This window comes from Oncorhynchus keta, chromosome 29 (genome assembly GCF_023373465.1).
Source record: "Oncorhynchus keta strain PuntledgeMale-10-30-2019 chromosome 29, Oket_V2, whole genome shotgun sequence".
Classification (NCBI taxonomy): domain Eukaryota; kingdom Metazoa; phylum Chordata; class Actinopteri; order Salmoniformes; family Salmonidae; genus Oncorhynchus; species Oncorhynchus keta.
In genome coordinates, this window is record NC_068449.1 from 44,677,744 (window position 1) to 44,701,640 (window position 23,897).

Consider the following 23,897-nt stretch of genomic DNA (forward strand, 5'->3'; position numbering starts at 1 on the left):
AGGAAATGTCCGACAATGTACAAACTGCACATAATGCGCACAATGTCCTAGAATTCAATATGCACCTACACTGAAGCATTCATAACTCTCTTTTCATAGCAGCTGCCCGATAATGCAATATTCATTCAATTATAATTGCATATAATGTGGGACTGGTTGTCACAAGTTGACAAGGCCTGTTCAAGCCTATAAAGTATTTTAATTTTGGCATAAAACATTATTTGACCCTTATTTTACCAGGTAAGTTGACTGAGAACATATTCTCATTTACAGCAACGACCTGGGAAATAGTTACAGGGATGAATGAGACAATTGTAAGCTGGGGATGATTAGTTGGCCATGATGGTCTGAAGGCCAGATTGGGAATTTAGCCAGGACACCAGGGTGAACACCCCTACTCTTACGGTAAGTGCCATGGGATCTTTAGTCACCACAGAAAGTCAGGACACCTGTTTAGCATCCAATCCTAAAGACAGCACCCTACATAGAGCAATGTCCCCAATCACTGCCCTGGGGCATTGGGAAATGTTTTTTTAGCAGAATCTGGTCTCCCATCCAGGGACAGACCAGGACCAACCCTGCATAGCTTAGAAGCAAGCCAGCAGTTGGATGCAGGGTGGTATGCTGCTGGTCAATAAACAATGCCGTGAAAAAATATAGACATTTCAACATGAACTCCTGTCTTTTTTCAATTAATGAATAGAGGCTGAATAAAATTGGCAAAAAAAAAACTGTTGAGAATCAGACTTGTTCTCCACTACTGTATACTCTGATACACAAGGATTAGTTCTCTCACGTCACCCCGCTCCTCCGCTCTCTCCACTGGCTTCCAGTTGAAGCTCGCATCCGCTACAAGACCATGGTGCTTGCCTACGGAGCTGTGAGGGGAACGGCACCTCAGTACCTCCAGGCTCTGATCAGGCCCTACACCCAAACAAGGGCACTGCGTTCATCCACCTCTGGCCTGCTCGCCTCCCTACCACTGAGGAAGTACAGTTCCCGCTCAGCCCAGTCAAAACTGTTCGCTGCTCTGGCTCCCCAATGGTGGAACACACTCCCTCACGACGCCAGGACAGCGGAGTCAATCACCACCTTCCGGAGACACCTGAAACCCCACCTCTTTAAGGAATACCTAGGATAGGATAAAGTAATCCTTCTCACCCCCCTTAAAAGATTTAGATGCACTATTGTAAAGTGGCTGTTCCACTGGATGTCATAAGGTGAATGCACCAATTTGTAAGTCGCTCTGGATAAGAGCGTCTGCTAAATGACTTAAATGTAATGTAAATGTAATTAGGATTCACACAACAAGTGGCAGAATTTTGTTTCTTCATGAACATGGGCCCTACAGTGGTTAAGTATGACTATGAGGCTGGGAAATACCTGGTTTGGTGAGAAAGTCATACATTTCCACCACTGGGGCACTCTGAACCAGTGAACTTCATTCAGAGGAAGGGGAAATGTCACTGGCCTCCGGGACACCATTCTACAGAGGAACCTGGTCTGTTTCAACATAACCCTAAATACTGAGCTATACAGTACAACCCCAGAGAGAGAGGGAGAAGGGCACAGATGCACACATAAACACACGTGCGATAGGAAATAAATAATAAATCCACGATAATCGAGAATTTCAATAAGCATTTCTCTACGGCTGGCCATGCTTTCTACCTGGCTACCCCAACCCCGGCCAACAGCTCTGCACCCCCCACATCAACTGGCCCAAGCCCCCCCGCTTCTCCTTCACCCAAATCCAGACAGCTGATGTTCTGTAAGAGCTGCAAAATCTGGATCCCTGTAAATCAGCTGGGCTAGACAATCTGGACCTTCTCTTCCTAAAATTATCCACTGCAATTGTTGCTACCCTTATTACTAGTCTGTCCAACCTTTCTTTCGTTTCGTCTGAGATTCCTAAAGATTGGAAAGCGGCCGCGGTCATCCTTTTTAAATTTCAAAAATTTAAAAATGTGTGCAAATTCATTTAACTTGATGTCTTAAAACTCCCTCAAACACGTCCACCAGTTGATTTCGTGATATTTTAGTCACAAAGCAGATGGCGACGGCCAGTTTATAAGATGGCATTGAGAACTAGAAATAAATGAAAACATCACTCATTTGAATTGGACTTTTTACGTCTTAAATGTAGTTTTGTTTGTGCCAGTGGTCAAATATCAAATCATGAGCGTTAAAACATTGTGACCTTCACATTACAGCAATGGCATATAGTTAGTAAGATGTCTCTAATAATTGGCTCCTTGGGGCAGTACATAAAACACAGCTATCCTATCGTAAATCTAAGAGAATCATGTGCTCATGCATAATCACAAGGCACTGAAGGACTTTCAAATGAATTGTGTCAAATAAGCTAATTCTTGTGCATTTTGTGCTACAAATGTACATAATTGTGACCTATCAGTCTCTCAGCTATGTACAAGACGACCTATGTGCAAGGTCGTTTGAACTTTTATAGGTTGCTTTAAGGTTTTTCTGCTATTGCCATGCAGACTGTACATATACTGTAATACAGCTTTGACATAAATACTACAGAATACAGAATACTACTACAGTGTGTTTCCATCAGCGATGTAGTGGTAAGACAAATATGGGGTTAAATGCTGGTCACCGTTCATGGTGAGTAAAGTAAACGCCCCCCTTATATATTCAATGCATTTTTCTGACTGAACTCATTCATTCATTCGACAAAAGATGAGCCTTCGACTAGCATCAGCTGTTTGGGATGATAAAGATTTGTCTCTGTAATAACATATGTGTACAATAAATGACTCGAATAATTCTGCTTCCTTAGAATGGGAAGAAGAAAAAAAAGACATGGATTTTTCAGAAAACGAAAAATCCCCCCGTGGTTTGTTAGTGTTGCAGCTCTTTTTCCAATGTTTTTCAGACCCAGGGGAGGATACTAGTTGAAATTCGGAGGGAAATAATACGAGAAGTCAAAACACAGAGGTTGTATCCTCTGTATATTCTCTAATAAGACACAGTACTGAAGGGCATTCTCTCAGGACAAACCAAGTGAGTGAGTGTGTGAGTGTGAGTGTGAGTGTGAGAGTGAGAGTGAGAGAGAGAGAGCAATTCCTTAGAAGACTACCTCAACACAGAAGATGCAAGACAAGCCGTCACACACAGATACAGATGGAGATCAGCGTGTTCCCAGTGCGATCATGTGCTCGATGTGTTTAATGCTCCCGTACATTCCTGAGGTAATTTCTGTGTGTATAAATAGTCTCGTTTGTCCCCTGACGATGACAGCAGGCCACGGAAGAAGAGTGATGTGAACCTCTGATGTGAGGTTGTGTTGGGTTACACAAAACAGACACAACTGGGTTTGTTTAAATGGAAACGCGCTGAACATGTCATTTGTTGAATTACGGAAGAAGGAAGGATATACACCTCAGGACAGCCACACGTCCGTGAAAGTTTAGAAATGTGTAACCATTTATAAAATGGTCTCTTCACTTTGACATTATGGTGTGTGATTGATGAAAAAAAAATCAAATTTAAATCCCACTTTGTGACACAACAACAAGTGAAAAAGTCCAAGGGGGTGAATACTTATGCTCTGCACATGTCCTAATATGGACACTGTATAGGTGAACGTCTGAGGTTTTAGGTATACAGACATTGAAATGTCGGGCTTGTTGATATAATGGAAACCAGAGGTGTAGTATAGGGTGAATGCACATCAACACTGTTGAAAAAAATCGTTTTTATTTTGCTCTAGCGTTTAGCCACCTTTTTCAGATTAGTGTGCTCGTTGTGATGAATGTGTCAGTGTAGGGAATATGCATGTGTTTGTTTATAAGTAGTACTTAATTGTCTTATTTACCTAAGGGTGATAATCCAGATGCTTTGAGAAAAATATGAATGGCACAGAGGTATACTGTACAAGCCTATTTATAGTGGACAAAGAAGGAAAGAATTTGATTAAAACATGCTGTTGGTATCCTCTTATGTTAAGATAAGGAAGGAGGGAGGGCGGGAAAGAGGTCCTTTTATCTATAACATGTCTAGTACAACTAGCTACACTTCTTTCTACCACTACACAATACACATGTATTTTGGGCTTCCACCCCTGGAAAATTCCACTGTAACATAATTATGCTGAGATGTTTTCACATAAAATGTATACCAAACAAAAAAAACTTTAATTTAAAAGTTTAACAAACCATGAAACTCATGCACAAGCACTACTTTTAATAATTTAACCTGAACATTTTACAAAGACACACTTACTCGAAGAACTGTGAGGATGCAAAGTTCGGTAACAGAATTAAGTTTTTTTAATGTTTCCACGTTTTCCAAAAACTATGTTAAATATCTGCTCTGGATTAAGATCCAACGATGTCTGCAGAAAGAATGGGGTGTCAGCGATGACACGACGCCTTGACTTTGAAAAAAAAATAGATTTTGGTTATTGAACTACAATAAGTGAAGTTGATTTACACCCAGGAAACAGAATTGCAGTAACTGAATTTCATTATGGGTCCCCGATCTGTGCTACACAGGAATGCATAATTATGCATATGAATGTCATTCTCTCAGGGAGAGAAGCACAAGAGAGAATTTCTTCTAAAATAAACAATTTGTCTGTCAGACTAGGGACGCTCATCATCCAAGAGAACATCAAGGTAGAAAGAGACGATTCAAGCAGTTCTCATAAACAAACCCGCTTTTTCTCAATTTGTAGTCATTTTTAGTCATTTTGTATTTCAAAATGAAATCTGGTTAAACTGCCACTCATGAACAAAACACAAATAACAGAGCTCCCCTTGGCATTACAAAGTTCATTTAATATCTGAACAGCTTCCATTTCAGACTCGGACCCGAGCTTGTGGTACAGGTCAAGGCCCACAGAAAATGGAGGTAATTGACTTAAATAGCCGTTCCAGCCTTGCAATTTATGGAGACACTCCCAGGGAAAATATGTAAAAAAATAAAATATCTTTGGTCGGTACTGTACAATTCATAGCTCCACGACACGCTTTTCTTCAGCCAATTACCTCAAGACATTGACAGCAAAGGCGGTAGCTGCGTTCCATCATACTGTAGGTGAGACGCATCCCACAAAAGCTGGAGGTAAATAGTGTCATTTAAACGTATAATGTCCATATTAGGACTGGCTCATTCTCAGCAGGATTTGGATACCGCATACTTGAACGTTCTTAGTAAAAAAAATATATATAAAAAACAATTAACAGGTGTGCGTTTAAATTGCCCTATGCCCGCCTACGCAAATATTCACTTCCCCCACCTCACCTGTCAATCATTGGAGAGCTCAGTGGGTTACTCTCATTGTTCAAGACACAGCGATTGAGTTAAGTACCATGTGACTAAGTCAAGGAAGTCTATTAGAAGCTGTTAAGGGCCACCAGAAATCACTCCAGTGGGTGAAATCCAGGGTCATTAGAATTATTTCTCAGCCATTAGGCAGAAAATACACATTGGAGCGAGCCGTATATTTTTTTTTGAGAACCTACAGTCCCTTCCCATGCAGTGATAATGAAACATTCAGAGCCACTTCACTCAGTCCTCAGATATAATGGGTGACATAAGGTGTTCATTTTGGCTCTTTCCCCAGTTATATGCTATTTTTTTCACTGTCAGCCCTGTCACACATGGGTGACCCAAAGCTTATTCTCAGAACTAGTGTGGAGACTGTGGACTTAATTCTGGATTGGTCCTATTCAAGCTTATTCAGGTGGCTGTCAGGCACTTTTGAACTGAACAATCTCTACCTTGGAACTGATGGATGGATGGCTGGATGGGAGCCTGCGCTAAATGGACACAGAGCCAAAATATGTCTCTCTGGTGGTTCAGGGAGAAAAAAAGGCATCATTGTTGTTTCATTCTAGTCTCCCACAGTGGTGGGTTCTGGGTCTGATCCATGGCTAGTGCTGGGCTATTCAGCCCTCTGGCTCCGAGGTCTGACACACACATCTCAGCAGCAGAGGCTCCAGAAGTGCTTGGGACACAGGGGTTTCTTTTGTGCTTCTACTCAGGGGTCTGCTCTCGTCTGTACCTGTGGCTTGTTCCTTTGTTGCCGACGGGAAACATATGGGGAAGAGTCCAATGTACTCACATGACATTCATTTTTAGTGTTGCATTATGGGGAGAAGGTCAAGGTGCACAGTACTGGGAGAGGAGAAAATACAAATGGAAAAAAAATATGAAAATGAACAATGCTGCAGATAGGGGAGTTGTTTTTTCTCTGGCTTAAAACCTGTTTCTTCATGACATTTGACCTACATTTCACTGACATTTGAGTAGTTCTCAAAGTTTTGTGGAAATGTACAACAAAAAAAAGTACACAATTTGTCATCTGGCAGGTTTCCAACTCTGACGGATCAGTGAGGCTCTCCTGAGAATGTCATGAACATATCCGAGACTATGAAACCAGTTTAAAGATGCCGCTTTGCATGCATGCACTCCAATTATGACAATGCAAATAGGACCAATGGGATGGTAAATGAGAAGCGAGTGAGAAGAAAAAGGTTTGTGAAACTAGAAAGTAAAAGTTTGGAAACACCTGATGTAACAGTAGTGGTTCGGTGAATCGCACTTATGTGATGCATTGGCTTTAGCTCGGTGGACGAACACAGTCTGGGTGGCATGTGCCTTGGCTTTAGCTCAGGATAATGTACTGCTTTCTTTTTAATGTACTGCTTTCTACCATAACATCCTGTCAGACCATTGGAGAACAGTGTTGTTGCTGCAGGAAGCAGACGTTCATTTCCACCGCAGCCGAGAAGCAATTGATGATAAAAAAAACAGTGACAGTCTTATCAAGGTTGTAGAAAATGATTTTGTACCTGGACCAGGAATTCTAGACTTTCAGTCTCTTCCATGACGACAACAAGTGCTATTTTCAGCCTTGCTGTTATTTTGATGGTTTACCGCTAATAGTGTGTCTAGATGGTTTCTGTGAGGAACGAGCAGAATTACGCATTAGGTTTCGCTTGAAAAAAGGTTAATTGACATTCCTCTCGGATTTGACTGTTTTCACACGTGGATTTGATGGCTTTCAAGTGAATCCCAGTTCTTCTTTCAATCCTTTGCTAAGGTGTTAGAGTTGAAGTGTCATCTTCTGTCATGCTGACAACGACTGCGATTCACATAAACATCTTGTAATGTGACAGCTACAGATTGTTATATTCATTTAGCTTTTCAATACAAAACAAACACTTCATAATATCAAAAATAACCCCACTGCATCTGACCATAAAACTTAACAGTCCTTCGATGAACATTCAGTATAATATGCCTTACCGTTTCAGCTATTCATCTAGTGCCATAATGAGAACTGACAATCTGTACGAGAGCTGAAATGAGACACATCAGAGAAAGGTGCCATTTCCCTCTGCAGTGATTCTGTGATTGGTGGGCTGTGAAGCGTGACCTTACTGGATGGAGCTTTGTGACCCTAACAGTTCGCCCTGATAAACCATCTGGGGCTGCAGCCCTGCCCCATCCACAACTACACTCTGGGAAGGCAGGGAACCGGACCGTGAGCATGTCGCCTCACAGTTGCCTTTCTGCAACTCCATCAATCACCAGTAAACAGAAACATTTTTGCACCTGAAGCTACACATTGGAAATCAAGAGTTTTTGTCACAAATTCATGTTTACTTGTGTAACACAGAAGATTTAGGTCAACTCTGGAGCATGTTGAGCGGACGAATCGCCATTCAATAAACATAATGGGGCGGTATTTGTCTTGGTAAACTTTCACACATTTCTCTCTCAGTTTTGGTTCTGCAGGTAGTCGGAAAATATGACATTTCTGACGTTCCCTCAGTTTCCTGTTTATAAAAAAGAAACAATGTGACCTTAAGACATTCTAGGACTGAGTTCTGCACAGGTTTAAACCCTCTGAACTACTTCTTGGTGTTCAAAATATGCAAATGTGACAAAAGAGGCAGAGAAGACACCAGGAGAAATGGGAGCATTCAAACAGTGGTCAACTGAAATGAACCACGTTTACTGAAAAGACAACACAACCATTTTCAGGGGCTTGTGCATGCTCCTGCATCGCCTTGAAAGGGCCGACTCTCTCTCAAACCCCATGTGCTGGTGGCTCGTTCAGAGATAATTGTCCGGTGAAAAACAACCACTTAAAACGGAGAAGTCCACACAGTGGCCGCTCAGATTATTCATCAGCACGTTAAAAAGCCCGGTGCCGCTGCATTGATTACTAGCCCACTTCACACTATACCCCCATTGTTTTCTTCCCCCGTTGTGGAACATTTCTGAGGAGCACCGACCTTGCTACACGAAACAATGAGGGCTCAAATTGTGTAACATTTACACTCCCATACGGTATGTCTGATCTACATAAGTGTGAAACAGGAAGTGTAAATAGATAAGGAATGGCAAATTACTTTTCTTAGACACAGCAAATGGAGACTGACAATAAGAGAACAAGCCACAATGGCACAGAAGACTATCGCACACATGTATGTATACGGGTATGGCACGTACGGCATGCCAATAAATAAGGAATAGTATACTACTTTTCTCAGACGCAATAAAATGGAGACTGAAAAGAGTGTTTTCAGTCTGTAAAGCTGAAGCGTTACAGATTCCACCATAGAAATGTGAAGGTCATTTCCGATTGAGCCGGAGTTCGGAGTTCACCCTGAATGCAGTGTCAGCTAAGGCAGGAACTGTTGCCTTTCAAATTTGACTCACGCTGTAAAGCTGAACCTTCATGGTGCAGATTGAATAGAGCCCTGAGAGAACCAGCAACAATGGCACTTGAAGACTATCGCTCATACGGCATCCCAGTGTGACATGTACAGTATCCCGTTAGATTAGGAATAGTGCAGTGAACAGCTTTTTTTTCCAAATGCAACAACGTCAAGAACATGGAGACTAAAGTAGAGAACAAACAAGCATCGTTGGCCACAGAAAATGTACACACGTTCTGGAAGAAAACAGAAAGCACTCTATTTATTACAGGTTACTGAACCAATTGCAAATGTTTTTTTTCTATTGTGACCCTCGTACGCACCATTTTCTTGACTTTGTCAGCTAACCCATTCATAGTCTGTGTCTCAAATGGCATCATATTCCCTATGTAGTGTACTATTTTGGGCCATAGCCGTATGGGAATAAGGTGCCATTTGGGATGTCGTATAAGTCTTCAGTGATAAAAAGGAATATGTTTTTCCAATGATAATCATAACAATCATATCTTAAGTTGACCATTTGTGTTACTGTATGTTGCAAATGTGGCCCTTTCTTTTGAAGGGTTTAAAGGAATATTCCACCCAAAAACTATCTTTTGATATTTGTTTCATTAGTCAATTGTTGACATAGTCCCAAAACGTTTTGCTTGTCAGCAATAAAGTTTGAAAGATAGGTCATTTTCAAAATACTGAAAACATTCCGTATGGTGTTTCATCATATGATGCATTTGCATCATATGGGGAAGATTTCTATGTTTTGAAAGTGATCTAAGCCAGCCCCTCATTCAAGGGTTTTTCTTTATTTTTTACTATTTTCTACATTGTAGAATAATAGTGAAGACCTCAAAACTATGAAATAACACATATGGAATCATGCAGTAACCCAAAAATGTTTGAACAAATCAAAATATATTTTGGATTTTTTAAAGGATCCTCCCCTTGCCTTGATAACAGCTTTGCACACTCTTGGTGTTCTCTCAACTAGCTTCACCTGGAATGCTTTTCCAACCGTCTTGAAGGAGTTCCCACATATGCTGAGCACTTGTTAGATGCTTTTTCATCACTCTGCGGTCCAACTCATTCCAAATCTCAGTTAGGTTGAGTTTAGATGATGCATGTAAATGCATCTGATGCAGCACTCCAGCACGCTCCTTCTTGGTCAAATAGCCCTTACACAGCCTGGAGCTGTGTTGGGTCATTGTCCTGTTGAAAAACAAATCATACTCCCATTAAGTGCAAACAAGATGGGATTGCATTTCGCTGATGAATGCTATGTTAGCCATGCTGGTTAAGTTAGACTTGAATTCTAAATAAATCACTGACAGTGTCACCAGGAAAGCACCCCCACAGCATCACACCTCCTCCTCCATGCTTCACGGTGGGAACCACACGGACATCATCCCTTCACCTACTCTGCGTCTCACAAAGACATGGCGGTTGGAACCAAACATCTCACATTTGGACTCAGACCAAAGGACAAATTTCCACCGGTCTAATTTCCATTGCTCGTGTTTCTTGGCCCAAGGAAGTCTCTTCATATCATTGTGTCCTTCAGTAGTGGTTTCTTTGCAGCAATCTGACCATGAATGACTGATTCATGCAGTCTCCTCTGAATAGTTGATGTTGAGATGTGTCTGTTACTTCAACTCTGTGAAGCATTTATTTGGGCTGCAATTTCTGAGGCTCTACTGAACTTATCCTCTGCAGCAGAGGTAACTCTGGGTCTTCCTTTCCTGTGGCGGTCCTCATGAGAACCACTTTCATCATAGCGCTTGATGGGTTTTGCGACTGCACTTGAAGAAACTTTCAAAGTTCTTGATATTTTGACCGCTTTGACTGACCTTCATGTCTTGAAGTAATGATGGACTGTCGTGTCTCTTTGGTTATTTGAGCTGTTCTTGCAATAATATGGACTTCGTCTTTTACCAAGTAGGGCCATCTTCTGTATACCAACCCGACCTTGTCACAACACAACTGATTGGCTCAAATGAATTAAGAAGGAAAGAAAATTCACAAATGATATTTTAACAAGGCACACATTGAAATGCCTTCCTGGTGACTACCTCATAAAGATGGTTGAGAGAATGCCAAGAGTGTGCAAAGCTGTCATCAAGGCAAATGGTGGCTGCTTTGACAAATCTCAAATATAAAATATATTTTGATTTGTTTAACACTTTTTTGCTTACTCTATGATTCCATGTGTGTTATTTCATGGTTTTGATGTCTTCCCTATTATTCTAGAATTTAGAAAATAGAAAAAAGAAAGAAAAACCATGAATGAGTAGGTGTGTCCAAACTTTTGACAATTTCAAAGTATATACTGAACCAAAAAATATAAATGCAACATGCAACAATTTCAATGATTTTACTGAGTTATAGTTCATATAAGTAAATCAGTAAATTGAAATAAATTCATTAGGCCCTAATCTAACCGAATGTTTGCTGGATCGAATCCTCGAGCTGACAAGGTAAAAAACCTGTTGTTCTGGCCCTGAGCAAGGCAGTTAACCCGCTTTTCCCCAGGCGCCGATGACGTGGATGTCGATTAAGGCAGCCCCCCGTAACTCTCTGATTCAGAGGGGTTGGGTTAAATGTGGAAGAATGCATTCAGTTGTACAACTAACTAGGATATCCCCCTTTCCCTATTACAGACACATAATACTCCTCAGAACCCTCCCTCTCCTCACCCGCTAACCCCTCTTTTACGCTACTGCTTCTCTGTTTATCATATATACATAGTCACTTTAACCATACCTACAAGTACATACTACCTCAATTAGCCCGACTAACCGGTGCCTGTATATAGCCTCGCTACTGTTGTAGCCTCGATACTGTATGTAGCCTCGCTACTGTTATAGCCTCGCTACTGTTATTTTTCACTGTTTTTATTTCTTTACTTATCTATTGTTCACCTAATACCTATTTTTTACTTAAAAATCGCACTGTTGGTTAGGGCCTGTAAGTCAGCATTTCACTGTAATGTCTACCTGTTGTATTCGGCACACGTGACAAACTTTGATTTGATTTGATGATACCGCAGGGGAAGAAGCCAGATGTGGAGCTCCGGGGCTGGCATAGTTACATGTGGTCTGTGGTTGTGAGGCTGGTTGGACGAATTCTCTAAAATGATGTTGGAGGTGGCTTATGGTAGAGAAATTAGGAGTCAATTATCTCTGGCGGACATTCCTGCAGTCAGCATGTCAATTGCATGCCCCCTCAAAATTAAATACATGTGTGGCATTGTGTTGTGTGACAAAACAGAACACTTTAGAGTGACCTTTTATTGTCCCCAGCAGAAGTTGCACTTGTGTAATGACCGTGCTGTTTAATCAGCTTCTTCATATGCCACACCTGTCAGGTGGATGGATTATCTTGGCAAAAGAGAAATGCTCATTAACCGGGATGTAAATAATGTTGTGCACAGAATTTCAGAGAAATAAGCTTTCAGCCCTTGAAACATGGGACCAACACTTTACATGTTGCGTTTATATTTTTGTTCAGCATACATACACTACATGACTAAAAGTAAGTGGACACCTGCTCATCGAACATCTCATTCCAAAATCATGGCCATTAATATGGAGTTGGTCCCCCCTTTGCTGCTATAACAGCCTCCACTTTTCTGGGAAGGCTTTCCACAAGACGTTGGAACATTGCTCCAGGGATTTGTTCCATTCAGCCACAAGAGCATTAGTGAGGTCTGGCACTGATGTTGGGAGGCTGGGCCTGGCTCGCAGTCGACGTTCCAATTCATACCAAATGTGTTTGATGGGGTTAAGGTCAGGGCTCTGTGCAGGCCAGTCAAGTTCTTCCACACCTATCTCAACAAACCATTTTTGTATGGACCTCGCTTTGTGCATTGTCATGCTGAAACAAGAAAGGACCTTCCCCAAACTGTTGTCATAAAGTTGGAAGCACAGAATCGTCTAGAATGTATTTTTATGTTGTAAGATTTCCCCTCACTGGAACTAAGGGGCCTAGCCCGATCCATGAAAAACAGCCCTAGACGATTTTTCCTCCTCCACCAAACTTTACAGTTGGAGGTATGCATGCATGCAGGTAGCGTTCTCCTGGCATCCGCCAAACCCATATTCGTCCGCCAGACTGCCAGATGGTGAAGTGTGATTCATAATTTAAAGGAATGCATTTTCACTGCTCCAGAGTCCAATGTCAGCGAGCTTTACACCACACCAGCCGACTCTTGGAATTGTGCATGGTGATCTTAGGCTTATGTAGCTGCTCGGCCATGGAAGCTCCCGACGAACAGTTGTTGTGCTGACATTGCTTCCATAGGCAGCTTGGAACTTGGTAGTGAGTGTTACAACCTGCGGTCCCATTCTGTGAGCTTGTGTGGCCTACCACTTCGCGGCTAAGCCGTTGTTGCTCCTAGATGTTTCCACTTCACAATAACAGCACTTACAGTTGACCGGGGCAGCTCCAACAGGGCAGAAATTTGACGAACAGACTTTTTGTAAGGTGGCATCCTATGACGATGCCACGTTGAAAGTCACTGAGCTCTTCAGTAAGCCCATTATACCGGCAATGTTTGTCTATGGAGATTGCATGGGTGTGTGATCGATTTTATAAACCTGTCAGCAACAGGTATGACTGAAATTGCCAAATCCTTTGATTTTAACGGGTGTCCACATACTTTTGTATAAGTATATTATTAGCATTTTCTTTAGGGGCTAAACAACCAATCCGTCTAGGAGTCAGCCCATTAAGTACAGTTCCAATATCCACAGCATCTCTCCACTGGGTGATTATCTCTGTAACAAATGACCCTCTTGGGCATAAATCAGCAGAACTCTTCCTCAGCCCCAGACCACACTCAGCCTCCCCCATAATCCACTCATCGTAAAAGGTGAGAAAGGGGGGCTGAATAAAAGGAATAAATCTTGTGGAAAATAGAAATAAACCATACACACAGACACACACACATACTGTACATAGGCACTACAGTGTGAGAGGACTAACTCATGAGAAGAAATGAATACATTCTGAATAATGAATTATCTGAATAATGGTCACTGAATAATCTTTCTCCGCCCAGTTTCCACAATTCACACTAACCTGAACCTTATTATAACTCTAAGGCTGAGTATCAAATGTCACCTTTCTCCATTAAATAGTGCACTACTTTTGGATCACACATTATAGGGAATAGGGTGCCATTTGGGATGCATCCTTTAATTTCAGTGCATACAGCATTTAACTGATATTGATGTGAACATTTGGTCCAGCTGTATATGACAGTACATTAGTAAATTATGCAGAATGAGCCTTTGGTCATATATCAAGACCGGTTAGAGCTCTCTCATTGTTCCTCGGCAGCTATAAGTCATTAATTAAGCCTTATCTTTTGGTGAACAACATATTTTAACTACGAGAATACTGCTGAGTGTAAGAATTTCTCCTTTGATCATTCATACTTGAGCTTTTGAACAGTATTCCACCATCTGCAACTTTAGTGTTTTGGCCACTCTAGACATGCTGGCCCCATAAGATTAACATTTGACGTTAAAACATTTTTTTGATATATTTTTTGATTTAACCTTTTATTAAATGGACTGTATGTGGCAAGACACAGACGGCGTTATCTCCCTTTATGTTTTTAAATGAGTGAAAGTCAGAGCAGGGTTTGATAAAGTGATGAATGCTATCTGTTAAAAACTTCTTGGTGACAGGGGGCAGTATTTTCACGTCCGGATGAAATGTATGTCCATGTTCAACTGCCTGCTACTCATCCCCAGAAGATAAGACATGCATATTATAGTAGATTTGGATAGAAAACACATACGTTTCTAAAACTGTTTGAATCATGTCTGTGAGTATAACAGAACTTATGTAGCAAAACCCAGAGGAAAAACCATTCCGATTTTTTTTTGAGGTCACTCTCTTTTCAATGAATTTGAATTGGGAATCCAGATTTCTGCAGTTCCTACCGCTTCCAATGGATGTCACCAGTCTTTAGAAATTGGTTGAGGTTTTTCCTTTGTGTAATGAAAAAGAAGCCCTGTTCAAAACGAGGGTAACTTCAAGTGTACTGTTTGTTATAGGCGCGTGACCAGAAAGGTAGCATCAGTTTTCTTTCTTCCTGCATTGAACACAGATCATCCCATCTTCAATTTTATAGATTATTTACTTTAAATACCTAAAGTTTTATTACAAAGTAGTTTGAAATGTTTTGGCGAAGTTTACAGGTAACTTTGAGATATTTTGTAGTCACGTTGCGCAAGTTGGAACCTGTGTTTTTCTGGATCAAACGCGCCAAATTATTGGACATTTTGAACATACAGTGCCTTGCGAAAGTATTCGGCCACCTTGAACTTTGCGACCTTTTGCCACAATTCAGGCTTCAAACATAAATATATAAATATATATCGAATGGCCGACAAAATTCTGGATCATTGTTACTCCGCAAAGCATACAAAGCCCTCCCTTGCTCAGACGGCATCCCTAGCCGCGTCCTCAGAGCATGCACAGACCAGCTGGCTGGTGTGTTTACGGACATATTCAATCAATCCTCATACCAGTCTGCTGTACCCACATGCTTCAAATCAAATCAAAGTGTATTTGTCACGTGCGGTGAATACAACAGGTAGACCTTACAGTGAAATGCTTACTTACAGGCTCTAACCAATAATGCAAATAAGGTGTTAGGTGAACAATAGGTAAGTAAAGAAATAAAACAACAGCAAAAAGACAGGCTATATACAGCAGAAGCTTTAAAAGTAGCGAGGCCACATACAGACACCGGTTAGTCAGGCTGATTGAGGTAGTATGTACATGTAGATATGGTTCAAGTGACTATGCATATATGATTAACAGAGAGTAGCAGTAGCGTAAAAGAGGGGTTGGCGGGTGGTGGGTGACGGGTGGCGGGATACAATGCAGATAGCCCGGTTAGCCAATGTGCGGGAGAACTGGTTGGTCGGCCCAATTAAGGTAGTATGAACATGAATGTATAGTTAAAGTGACTATTCATATATGATATATGATAAACAGAGAGTAGCAGCAGCGTAAAAAGAGGGGTTGGGAGGGTTGTGGATGCAAATAGTCCGGGTAGCTATTTGATTACCTGTTCAGGAGTCTTATGGCTTGGGGGTAAAAAATGTTGAGAAGCCTTTATGTCCTAGACTTGGCACTCCGGTACCGCTTGCCATGCGGTAGTAGAGAGAACATTCTATGACTGGGGTGGCTGGGGTCTTTGACAATTTAGGGCCTTCCTCTGACACCGCCTGGTGTAGAGGTCCTGAATGTCAGGCAGCTTAGTGATGTACTGGGCCGTACACACTACCCTCTGTCGTGCCTTGAAGAGGCAAGAGAGGGCCACCATTGTTCCTGTTCCCAAGAAAGCTAAGGCAACTGAACAAAACGACTATCTCTCCCGTCGTCATGAAGTGCTTTGAGAGACTAGTCATATCACCTCCACCCTACCTGACATCCTAGACCCACTCCAATTTGCTTACCGCCCCAATAGGTCCACAAACAATGCAATCGCAATCACACTGCACACTGCCCTATCCCATCAGGACAAGAGGAATACCTATGTAAGAAGGCTGTTCATTGACTACACCTCAGCATTTAACACCATAGTACCCTCCAAATTCGTCATTAAGCCCGAGACCCTGGTTCTCGACCCCGCCCTGTGCAACTGGGTCCTGGACATTCTGACGGGACGCCCCCAAGTGATGAGGGTAGGAAACATCATCTCCACCCCTCTGATCCTCAACACTGGGGCCCCACAAGAGTGCATTCTCAGCCCTCTCCTGTGCTCCCTGTTCACCCATGACTGTGTGGCCATGCACGCCTCCAACTCAATCATCGTTTGCAGACGACACCTCAGTGGTAGGCTTGATTACCAAAAATGACGAGACGGCCCACAGGAAGGAGGTGAGGGCCTCAGAGTGTGGTGTCAGGAAAATAACTTCACACTCGACGTCAACAAAACAAAGGAGATGATCGTGGACTTCAGGAAACAGCAGAGGGAGCAGCCCCCTATCCACATCTATGGGACAGTAGTGAAGAAGGTGGAAAGTTTTAAGTTCCTTGACGTACACATCAAGGACAAACTGAAATGGTCCACCCACACAGACAGCGTGGTGAAGAAGGCGCAACAGCAGCTCTTCAACCTCAGGAGGCTGAAGAAATTTGGCCTGTCACCAAAACCACTCACAAACGTTTACAGATGCGCAATCGAGAGCATCCTGTCGGGCTGTATCACCGCCTTTTACAGCAACTGCTCCGCCCACAACCGCAAGGCTCTCCAGAGGGTGGTGCGGTCTGCACAACGCATAACCGGGGGCAAACTACCTGCCCTCCAGGACACCTACACCACCCGATGTCACAGGAAGGCCAAAAAGATCAAGGACAACAACCACTCAAGTGGTGCCATTCTGCCATCGCTCATCCATATATTTATATGTACATATTCTTATTAATTCCTCTACAGTGGAGGGTAAAAGGTAGTTGTTGTGAAAATGTTAGATTACTTGTTAGATATTACTGCATGGTCGGATCTAGAAGCACACGCATTTCGTTACACTCGCATTTACATCTGCTAACCATGTGTATGTGACCAATATAATTTGATTTGATTTGACATCAATGATGTCGCTCTTGCTGCTGGTGATTCTCTAATCCACCTCTACGCAGACGACACCATTCTGTATAATTCTGGCCCTTCTTTGGACACTGTGTTAACAAACCTCCAAACGAGCTTCAATGCCATACAACTCTCCTTCCGTGGCCTCCAACTGCGCTTAAATGCAAGTAAATTAAATGCATGCTCTTCAACCAATCGCTGCCAGCACCTGCCTGCCCGTCCACTATCACTACTCTGGACGGTTCTGACTTCGAATATGTGGACAACTACAAATACCTAGGAGTCTGGTTAGTCTGTAAACTCTCCTTCCAGACCCACATCAAACATCTCCAATGCAAAATTACATCTAGAATCGGCTTCCTATTTCGTAAAACAAAGCCTCCTTCACTCATGCTGCCAAACATACCCTGGTAAAACTGACCATCCTACCGATCCTTGACTTCGGCGATGTCATTTACAAAATAGCCCCCAACACTCCACTCAGCAAATTCGATCGCAGTCCATCACAGTGCCGTCCGCTTCCATCACTGAAGCTGGAAGGAAGCTGGAGACTCATATCTCCCTTTGTTCCCGTTGCAGTCGTCTTAAGATGAAGGCACTAACTGTAAGTCGCTCTGAAAAAGAGTGTCTGCTAAATTACTCAAATGTGAAATGTTCAGCCGTGTCCAGGTTCATTATTAACACAGTGACAAAAAAACTACCGAATATCTTTCCAGGCATCAGAGCTGATGATGTTTTTCATAAAATGGGCGCCTGCCAGAAAAATATGCTAGGTGTCCCACACTGACAACCAGCACAAACAAAAGTCTCTCTTTTGTAGGTTATCTTAATTGCATCCCTCTTTCACAGAGTGCACCCACTCGGTTCGCCATGTCAGGGGTAATGTCATTCACCCTCATGTTTTTAATTCAAACTCCCTCTTCTATTTCAATGAGTGCCATTGACTATTCATGGTTTCTGACAAAGGAATATCTTTTTATCTCTGAAAAGAAAAATGGCTGCATTTCAAATATAATTAATTTTCTTTGCAATACCGAGTCTATAGTTGACAAACAAAGGTTCGTATCGCAATGGTCTTTTTTGTCCTATTTGTCAAAATCATATATTTTTCTCTCATCACAACACACTTTTTGGTTTACACTGTTACTATACTCGGATGAATGTATTAGCCAGCCTATTGTGAACACCACCAAGATTATCTGCATGCCCTCTAGTGTTTGATGTGGTGACCCAATGGCCACCCTTGTGGACTGGCACATGAGGATGTTTCCACGATGGCAGCAGAGTGCATTAAATCTGTGGGCGGTGAAGCCCTCTACGATAGAGATGGAGAAGGCCAGTGTGGCCATGGGATGTTTGACTGTACGAGGCCTTTGTTGAATCCTTCGAGTTTCCAGCCTGCACATAGAGATGGAAAGAGGGCACACCTCCTATCGTTACCATTGATCGCCTTTGACCGCCCCTGTGACAGCATGGGCAACGCCACTGAGGGCTACCCATAGAATTACAGGATCTCTATGGGGCTATCTCCATTTCCTGCTAAAACAGTGTTTGTGGGAAGTGTCTCCTCTATCCATCTCTATGGGCAGGCTGGAAACTCAAAAGCTTCTCTCTCCCCAGTCTTATCTGGCTGCTCCTTTTGACGAGGGGAGAGGGGGGGGGTTCTGAAGGTTACCTCTGGGAACCAACCAGGGGACTGATAAGGGTTGAACAGCAGGCATTCCCAGGGGAGGAAGCCTTTGGTCTCAAACCACCCAGATCTGGGTTACAGTACTTGTTTGCTTTAAACGCTTGATTGAGCCTGGAGTTCCTTTGAATCTTGGCACGATTCCATTGGTTCCATTGCACCAGTCAAGCTCAATTAAGCACAGACAGACTTTTGAAAAACAAATATATATACACTGCTCAAAGGAATAAAGGGAACACTTAAACAACACAATGTAACTCCAAGTCATTCGCACTTCTGTGAAATCAAACTGTCCACTTAGGAAGCAACACTGATTGACTGCAAATGGAATAGATAGACAACAGGTGGAAATTATAGGCAATTAGCAAGAAACCCCCAATAAAGGAGTGGTTCTGCAGGTGGGGACCATAGACCACTTCTCAGTTCCTATGCTTCCTGGCTGATGTTTTGGTCACTTGTGAATGCTGGCGGTGCTTTCACTCTAGTGGTAGCATGAGACGCACACAAGTGGCTCAGGTAGTGCAGCTCATCCAGGATTGCACATCAATGCGAGCTGTGGCAAGAAGGTTTGCTGTGTCTGTCAGCGTAGTGTCCAGAGCATGGAGGCGCTACCAGGAAACAGGCCGCACAGCCCTCCATGTGCTCGCCAGAGGTAGCCTGACTGCCATTAGGTACCGAGATGAGATCCTCAGACCCCTTGTGAGACCATATGCTGGTGTGGTTGGCCCTGGGTTCCTCCTAATGCAAGACAATGCTGGACCTCATGTGGCTGGAGTGTGTCAGCAGTTCCTGCAAGAGGAAGGCATTGATGCTATGGACTGGCCCGCCCGTTCCCCAGACCTGAATCCAATTGAGCACATCTGGGACATCATGTCTCGCTCCATCCACCAATGCCACGTTGCACCACAGACTGTCCAGGAGTTGGCAGATGCTTTAGTCCAGATCTGGGATGAGATCCCTCAGGAGACCATCGGCCACCTCATCAGGAGCATGCCCAGGCGTTGTAGGGAGGTCATACAGGCACGTGGAGGCCACACACACTACTGAGCCTCATTTTGACTTGTTTTAAGGACATTACATCAAAGTTGGCTCAGCCTGTAGTGTGATTTTCCACTTTAATTTTGAGTGTGACTCCAAATCCAGACCTCCATGGGTTGATAAATTTGATTTCCATGGATAATTTTTGTGTGATTTTGTTGTCAGCACATTCAACTATGTAAAGAAAAAAGTGTTCCCTTTATTTTTTGGAGCAGTGTATATATTTGAACTGAGGTCTATCAATACAAATTTGGATCATCTGAGGCTGTTTTGAGCACATCACGTCGAAACCACAACATTAACCATAACTTCAGAGGAAATGTGCATTGCTAAGGGGTAGTCTCGTTGAAGCTGGCTAGCTGGCTGTGTGTGTGTGTGTGTGTGTGTGTGTGTGTGTGTGTGTGTGTGTGTGTGTGTGTGTGTGTGTGTGTGTGTGTGTGTGTGTGTGTGTGTGTGTGTGTGTGTGTGTGTGTGTGTGTGTGTGTGTGTGTGTGTGTGTGTGTGTGTGTGTGTGTGTGTGTGTGTGTGTGTGTGTGCACGCGAGTGCCTGTGTGTTTCTATGCCTGCATCCATGTGTGTCATATGGTGTTTGCCAAACTCTTCCACTGATTGTCGCTTGCGGGGCAAACTTTTCCTTCCACACCACACCGCCACTACAGCCAAAATCCCCCCCACCTCCCCCCTGTTGCCAGCACCACCGCACAACCACAGCTGGATCAATCTTGTCAAACCAGCAGGTGCCCATACCTCCCATTTCTCCCTCTTATTTACGGCTACGCAGAGCGGAACTGACATGGTGGCGAGGAGATGCAAAGTCCGGGAGTTAAAGAGCTCAACGCACAACCACACGGAAAAGCCACCGCTGTTGATCTGTGATGATCTCAAAGAAGGAAATGGAGCTTGGTGTCTTCAGGGCCCGTAGTCACAAAGCGTCTCAGAGTAGGAGTGCTGATCTATAGGTATCAGGTCTTTCTTGTTTTCATAGTCTTATTCAAGAACGACCTGAAAGAGAAAACTGATCGGGAACAGCACTCCTACTCTGAGATGATTTCTCAATATGTAACCCAGGTCTTTGTCTTGAGCTAAAGCGATTCATCTCCTGCTAAAGCCGAACTGCGTTCAGCAGGTTCGTTATCTCTATTGATTTGTTTATGTGGGAGACACGTTGCATTACCCGATACGCACATCTCACATGTCATAGACAGGATAGAGTGCTTACCGTATGTGTGTATGGTGTATCGTTTACTGTTCCTTGCACTGTTTTTTTACACGTTCTGACAGATGGGGGGCTTGATTGAAAAGAACATATCTTAAATTGTTGATGTTGAAAAGAAAAGCAGTACACTAACATGGCTCCCATCAACGTGAGCCTAAATCGGGGTTTCAAAGATATTGACATCCATTTATCTTGTAAAGCTATGAAATATTGTCGCTGTGTAATTTTTCTCTCTTGATTATAATGGAAATTGCAAGGCGTTCGGCCTTTCATTGTGTGCTTTTCCCCCATTTACATAAGGATTTATTGGCTTTATTCAGCAAATAACGCGTCACGCTTAAAATGACTCATAAGTGCTGAGCAATGAGCCTATGCAACATTTCGCACACCGAAATTCACTTTTGGATGACATTGGTAGGCTTTTCTGCTGCTTTGTGTGTTTCTAAAGGTTGTACGTGTACCGCGGGTGCAAATCTCCGACGATCAGCAGACAATTACAAATGATATCTGCTTTTCACTGTAGTTTTCCTATAATAAACCAAGTAAAGTCTGTGGCTCTGTGGATAAGATAAGAAGTACTATACCAGTCTATTTTCTATCTGCTTTTCACACTCCTTTGTCATAACCTAAACAAAGAGCTTGTGCCGTTTTCCGGGTCGGAAAGCTGTAAAACATTCCCCTTTTCACTCACATAGCATTGGCATGTTTTACTGAGGTGGAACCATTTCAATTATAGCATATTATGTCTGTCATTTACCAATGTTTATGTTTATAATACAATTGAATTAATAAAATGGTTGTCGTCTTTGTGAGACCAATGTGAAAGAGGCAAAACTAGGATGTATTCTTCTACGGATATTAAGTATCCATTTTTTTTTTTACCATATGTATCGGCACAATGACAAGTCCACCGGAACAAATCATGTCTAAATTGGAAAAGTAGCCTGTCATTCAACGCTCATTGTAAACCGATTCAAATATATATTCTAAGCAGCTGTGTTCAAGTGATAAGAGATCGGAGAAAATACAAGTTCTATGGTTTCGGGCTTCATTCTAACACAAAACATGATCTGTGTTTTCATTTTGAGAAATTAAATGCCCTAAATCGTGTCGCATTTCCCTGCCCGCATTCCAATGCGTATCTAAAAGAATCACCAACATGTTCATTGTAATGACCCATGCAGTATCATTTGTTATTTTCCCAAAGTATCATGTGAGAAGACAGGTCCTATGGACCCTAGTCAAACGTAGTGCACTATGTAGGTAATAGTGTGTCAGTTTGGAAGCACACACGTGCTACTGCTCACGATCCACTCCTCTTTCAGCCATAACTAGAACAAGTCATCCTGAAAATGAACGGTGTGTTATAATGTTGGCCTCATGGGATTTTTTGGACTGGACTTAACTTTGTTTTTGAATACCCAGCCTCTTATATTTGATTTACATTACATTTTGTATTTCATTCAATTGATTTATGTCACCTTTATTTACCCAGGTAGGCCAGTTGAGAGCCATGTAGGCCAGCTCGTTTACAACTGCGACCTGGCCAAGATAAAGCAAAGCAGTGCGACAAACAACAGCAACACAATGTTAAACATAAACAAACGTACAATCAATAGAAAAACAAATAGAAAAATCTATGTGCAGTGTGTGCAAATTCTTCTGACCAGTGCTCTACGGGCCGTAAAGTCCTTAAGTCAGAGACCCCATTGTCCAAAGACTCATCCAAAGCACCTCTAGTGCGCACTGTAAACTATATATAAGCAAATAAGGCCCGAGGGGGTGTGGTATATGGCTAATATACCACTGCTAAGGGCTGTCTGTATGTACGATGCAACGCGGAGTGCCTGGACACAGAACTTAGCCCCCGAGATGCCTTATTGCTATTAGTAACTGTTTACCAATGTAATTAGAGCAGTAAAAAAATAAATGATTTGTCAGACCCGTGGTGTACGGTCTGATATACCATGGCTGTCAAGCCAATCAGCATTCAGGGCTTGAACCACCCAGTTTATAATAAGCAATATGTCACACAATCATAACCCATGGTGAAGCATTGAAAGCCATAAGCATAAAATATAAAAAAAATATACATAAGAGTCCTTAAAATGATTACGTGCTTTGTTAAAGCACCTACGTACAACATGCTGTTTTTAATCATTGTAATTATCTCATCACATTAGTTCAATTACGCCCTCAAAGTACAGGATATGTTCGAACAGGTTCAATCTACAGAATACACTTTAGAATAAATGTTTTTATTGTTAAAAGCGATTCAGTACTCTGACAATTTTCGATTCAGTAATGGGACATATTCAGACATGTCATTTTATGGCACCAATTTTTGACCTCGCTGTTGGACATTTGTTATTTACAGCATGTCATGTCAAATTTCTATACTTCCTTCTGAAGGTTCAGTTTCCAAACAAACAATATTCATACAAAACATGTTGTGTCCACTCAGTCACTGTAACTCTCCCACAAATAGAAACTTTTGTTGATTGAAAACCATGGAAACCATTGATAACAGAAAACAAAGAAGTCTTCACATGGATTGTCTGGGTAGTCTTTTGCAGGTGGGCAGCAGTTGGTGTATCTGGGAAAGTAGCACAGGCCCCACTGGTCAGATAAAATTCAAAAGTC